Source organism: Gorilla gorilla, chromosome 6, assembly GCF_029281585.2.
Source record: "Gorilla gorilla gorilla isolate KB3781 chromosome 6, NHGRI_mGorGor1-v2.1_pri, whole genome shotgun sequence".
Taxonomy (NCBI): domain Eukaryota; kingdom Metazoa; phylum Chordata; class Mammalia; order Primates; family Hominidae; genus Gorilla; species Gorilla gorilla.
Genome location: NC_073230.2, coordinates 74609231 through 74615230, shown reverse-complemented (window position 1 = coordinate 74615230; position 6000 = coordinate 74609231). Strand labels below are relative to the sequence as shown.

Here is a 6000-nt window from a genome sequence, read left to right as displayed (position 1 = left end):
GAACAACAAAACATAACAGAGTACTCAGAAATAAAGCTTCCCATATGCAGTCAAGAGTTATTTGCATACCCATATTTATTGCAGCATTATTTGCAAAAGCAGATAGGTCAAAGAAGCCCAAACTTTCCTCATCAAATGAATGAATAAATATAATTTGGAATATAAAAATAATAAAATATTACTCAGCTTTTCAAAAGCAGAAAAGGTAATGTAAAAAATATAAATCTTAACATGTTAAATAAAGTAGGTAGTCACAAAAACCAGATATTGTCTGAATCCACTTATAAGAGATATCGATAAACAAGAAATAAAATGATATTTGGAAAGGTCTAGGTAATAGAAAAACAATGGGTAGTTTTTTCACGTGTATTGAATTTTGGTTTGGAAGATAAAAATGTTCTAAGATATGTTGCGTGATAATGTAACTATACTTAACATGACTGAACTACACATTAAAAATATTTAAGATTATAAATTTTATATGGTTTTGAACACTATTGAAAATAAACAATAAAAACTAAAAAGATACAGAATTATGAAACTTTTCAAAAATTACCTTTGAATCACAAAATATTTCTCTTCTACAAAAATAATATGGATTGTCCAATAAACAGATGTGGAAACTAAGACAACTTTCATGACTACTTACCTAGACAGGATGAACAACCATTGATCACCAACCGAAAATAATACACTATAAAAAAAGAGAGGATATTTATACAGGCAAACAAAAACATAGATAGTTAAATTGCCAACAGACAAATTGAGTCAAGGAACATAAGTCAAGTGACATATGACATGCATATCTAACTTTTTCTTAACACCTTCTTTTTCTTTCTTTCTTTCTTTTTCTTTTTCTTTTTTTTTTTTCTCAGATGAAGTCTCACTGTGTCACCCAGGCTGAAGTGCAATGGCTTGATCTCGGTTCACTGCAACCTCCACCGCCTCCCGGGTTCAAGCGATTCTCCTGCCTCAGTCTCCCAAGTAGCTGGGATAACAAGTGCTTGCCACCCAAGCCTAGGTAAGTTTTGTATTTTTAGTAGAGATGGGGTTTCACCATGTTGGTCAGGCTGGTCTCGAGCTCCTGACCTCAGGTGATCCACCCACCTCAGCTTCCCAAAGTGCTGGGATTACAGGCGTGAGCCACCGTGCCCAGCAACACTTTCTTAAAATATACAAAGTTGAATATTTCTATTAAAACTATAATATATAAATAAAAACTAAAAAACTAATTATGTAAGGTGGCCCACACTGAAATTAGAAACACAGAAATATAAAATTGCAAAACAAATGTAAAAGAAACTTTAAACTATAAAAACCTAAATTAAAATAGTGTACTACTTAAGATTTTATCTAGAAAAATTTTTCTAGATAACTACAATTTTCCACTATGACTGGTAATGCATAAAGAGCACACAGATTTGGCTGGGCGTAGTGGCTCTCATCTGTAATCCCAGCAGTTTAGGAGGCCAAGGCAGGTGGATCACCTAAGGTCAGAAATTCAAGACCAGCCTGGCCAACATGGTGAAACCCTGTCTCTACTAAAAATACAAAAATTAGCCAGGTGTGGTGATGCATGCCTGTATTCCCAGCTACTCAGGAGGCTGAGGCAAGAGAATCACTTGAACCCGGGAAGCAGAGGCTGCAGTGAGCCGAGATCGCACCACTGCACTCCAGCCTGGGTGACAGAGAGAAGCTCCATTTCAAAAAACAAAACAAACAAACAAAAAAAGAGCACAGTTTTAAAATTATTAATATCACAGTGACGGCAATAACATTTCACCAAAATGCATTATGATTATTTAGTAAAAACTTTGATTAAAAAATTTTAAAGAATAAGCATAAAATGATACCAGAAAAACTTCTTTGTTATTAATATATTGCTGCTTTTCTTACACAAACTGGAAAGGCTATAATCCAGCCTTAAGAAGTAACTAAAAACCTTTTATTTTGAAGTGCAGAAGCACTATGAATATTATAAAATACAGTATGAAACATATATTAAAGGAACAATTAGGAATAAATTATATTATCATTTATGTGAAGGGTAAAAAAAGTGGATGAAAAATGCTAATAATGTTTTGCATGCAATAAACATAAGATGCGAACATTTTAATAGGTGCAGGGTGAATAAAAATTATTTAATTTACTTTTTATATGACATATAAACTTAAGCATGTTATTAACACCCCACTGTCAATATTAGATCAATGAGACAGAAGATCAACAATATTCAGAACTTGAATTCAGCTCTGGATCAAGGGGACCAGACATCTACAAAACTCTCCACCCCAAATCAACAGAATATACATTCTTCTCAGTGCCACATGGCACTTACTGTAAAATCAACCACATAACTGGAAGTAAAACATTCCTCAGCAAATGCAAAAGAACTAAAATTATAACCACAGTGCAATCAAATTAGAGTCCAGGATTAAGAAACTTACTCAAAACGCACAACTGCATGGAAATTGAACAACCTGCTTCTGAAGGACTACTGGGTGAAAAATGAAATTATGGCAGAAATCAAGTTCTTTGAAACCAATGAGAACAAAGAGACAACGTACCAGAATCTCTGGGACACAGCTAAAGTGAGGTTAAGAGGAAAATTTGTAGCACAAAATGTCCAAATCAGAAAGCTAGAAAGATCTCAAATCGGCTGGGCGCAGTGGGTCACGCCTGTAATCCCTGTACTTTGGGAGGCCGAGGTGGGTGGATCACCTGAGGTCAGGAGTTTGAGACCAACCTGGCCAACATGGTGAAACCCCATCTCTACTAAAAATACAAAAATTAGCTAAGCATGGTGGCAGGCGCCTGTAGTCCCAGCTGCTCAGGAGGCTGAGGCAGGAGAACCGCTTGAAGCCGGGAGGTGGAGGTTGCAGTGAGCCGAGATTGCACCATTACACTCCAGCCTAGAGAACAAGAGCGAGACTCTGTCTCAAAAAAAAGAAAGAAAGAAAGAAAGAAAGATCTCAAATCAACACCCTAACATCACAATTAAAAGAACTAGAGAAGCAAAAGCAAAGAAATCCAAATGCTAGCAGAAGACAAGAAATAAAGATCAGAGCAGAACTGAAGGATATAGAGACACGAAAAGCCCTTCATATAAATCAATGAATCCAGGAGCTGTTTTTTTGAAAAAATTAACAAAATAGATAGACCGCTAGCTGGACTAATAAAGGAGAAAAGAAAAAGCAGCAAATAGATACAGTAAAAAATGATAAAGAGGATATCACTGCTGATCCCACAGAAATGCAAACTACCATCAGAGAATACTATAAACACCTCTACGCAAATAAACTGAAAATCTAGAAGAAATTGATAAATTTCTGGACACATACACCCTCCCAAGACTAAACCAAGAAGAAGTTAAATCCTAGAATAAACCAATAACAAGTTCTGAAATTTAGGCAGTAATTAATAGCCTACCAACCAAAAAAACTCAAGACCAGATTAATTCACAGCTGAATTCTACTAAAAGTACAAAGAGGAGCTGGTACCATTTCTTCTGAAACTATTCCAAACAACTGAAAAGGAGGGACTCCTCCCTAACTCATTTTATGAGGCCAGTATCATCCTGATACCAAAACCTGGCAGAGACATAGTGAAAAAGGAAAACTTCAGGCCAATATCCCCAATGAACATCAATGCAAAAATCCTCAATAAAATAGTGGCAACCCAAATCCAGTAGCACGTCAAAAAGCTTATCTGCCACGATCAAGTCGGCTTCATCCTTGAGATGCAAGGCTGGTTCAACATACACAAATCAATAAACGTAATCCATCACATAAACAGAACCAATGACAAAAACCACATGATTATCTCAATAGATACAGTAAAGGCCTCCAATAAAATTCAACATCCCTTCATGTTAAAAAAAAAAAACCTCTCAATAAACTAGGTATTGATGGAACATATCTCAAAATAATAAGAGCTATTTATGACAAACCCATAGCCAATATCATACTGAATGGGCAAAAGCTGGAAGCATTCCCTTTAAAAACTGGCAGAAGACAAGGATGTCTTCTCTCACCACTCCTATTCAACATAGTATTGAAAGTTCTGGCCAGGGCAATCAAGCAAGAGAAAGAAAGAAAGGGTATTCAAATAGGAAGAGAGAAAGTCAAATTGTCTCTGTTTGCAGATGACATGATTGTATATTTAGAAAACCCCATCGTCTCCACCCAAAAATTCATTAAGCTGATAAGCAACATCAGCAAAGTCTCAGGATACAAAAATCAATGTGCAAAAATCACAAGCATTCCTATACACCAATAATAGACAAGCAGAGAGCCAAATCATGAATGCATTCCCATTCACAACTGCTACAAAGGGAATAAAATACCTAAGAATACAGCTAACAAGGGATGTGAAGGACCTCTTCAAGGAGAACTACAAACCACCCCTCAAGGAAATAAGGGAGGACACAAACAATTAGAAAAACATTCCATCCTCATGGATAGGAAGAATCAATATCATGAAAATGGCCATACTACCCAAAGTTATTTATAGATTCATTGCTATTCCCATTAAACTACCATTAACATTCTTCACAGAATTAGAAAAAAATATTTTAAATTTCATGGCCAGGCACAGTGGCTCACGCCTGTAATCCCAGTACTTTGGGAGGCCAAGGCAAGCAGATCAGCTGAGGTCAGGAGTTTGAGACCAGTCTAACCAACATAGAGAAACCCCATCTCCACTAAAAATACAAAATTAGCTGGGCATGGTGGCACATGCCTGTAATCCCAGCTACTTGGGAGGCTGAGGCAGGAGAATTGCTTGAACCCAGGAGGTGGAGGTTATAGCGAGCCAAAATCACGTCATTGCACTCCAGCCTGGGCAACAAGAGTGAAACTATCTCAAAAAAAAAAAAAAATTCATATGGAACCAAAAAAGAGCCTGTATAGCCAAGACAATCCAAAGCAAAAAGAAAGGCATCATGCTACCTGACCTCAAACTATGCTATAAGGCAACAGTAACCAAAACAGCATGGTACTGGTATCAAAACAGACAGACCAATGGAACAGAACAGAGACCTCAGAAATAACACCACACGTCTACAACCATCTGATCTTTGACAAACCTGACATAAATAAACAATGGGGAAAGGATTCCCTATTTAATAAATGGTGCTAGGAAAACTGGCTAGCCATATGCAGAAAATTGAAACTGGACCCCTTCCTTACACCTTATACAAAAACTAAGACAAGATGAATTAAAGATTTAAATGTAAAACCAACATCCATAAAAACGCTAGAAGAAAACCTAGGCAATACCATTCAGGACATAGGTATGGGCAAAGATTTCATGACAAAAACACCAAAAGCAATTGCAACAAAAGCCAAAATTGACATATGGGATCTAATTAAACCAAAAAGGTTCTGCACAGCAAAAGAAACTACATCAGAGTGAACAGGCAACCTACAGAATGGGAGAAAATTTCTGTAATCTACCCATCCGACAAAGGTCTAATATCCAGAATCTACAAGGAACTTAAACAAACTTACAAGAAAAAAAAACCCCATCAAAAAGTGAGCAAAGGATATGAACAGACACTTCTCTAAGGAAGACATTCACGCAGCCAACATATGAGAAAAGGCTCAACATCACTGATCATTAGAGAAATGCAAATCAAAACCATAATGAGATATCATCTCACACCAGTCAGAATGGCAATTATTAAATGTCAAGAAACAATAGATGTTGGCAAGGCTGTAGAGAAATAGAAATGCTTTTTACACTGTTGGTGGAAATGTATATTAATTTGACCATGGTGGAGGACAGTGTGGTGATTCCTCAAAGATCTAGAACCAGAAATACCATTTGTCCCAGCAATCCCATTACTGGGTATATACCCAAAGGAATATATAAAGACACAGGCACACATACGCTTATTGCAGCACTGTTTACAATAGCAGAGACATGGAACCAACCCAAATGCCCATCAATGATAGACTACGTAAAGACAATGTGGTACATATACACCATGGAATATTA

General features: G+C 36.6%; 1 long non-coding RNA gene across 1 annotated transcript in view; it reads right to left on the bottom strand.

The window, feature by feature from the left end:
• Window positions 1-552: 552 nt before the first annotated feature.
• Window positions 553-6000, bottom strand: part of LOC129523660 (uncharacterized) — a 79510-nt gene continuing 74062 nt past the window's right edge. Inside the window, exon 6 of the long non-coding RNA XR_008667231.2 lies at window positions 553-694. This is a non-coding gene — a long non-coding RNA (uncharacterized lncRNA). The remainder of the gene's footprint in view (window positions 695-6000) is intronic.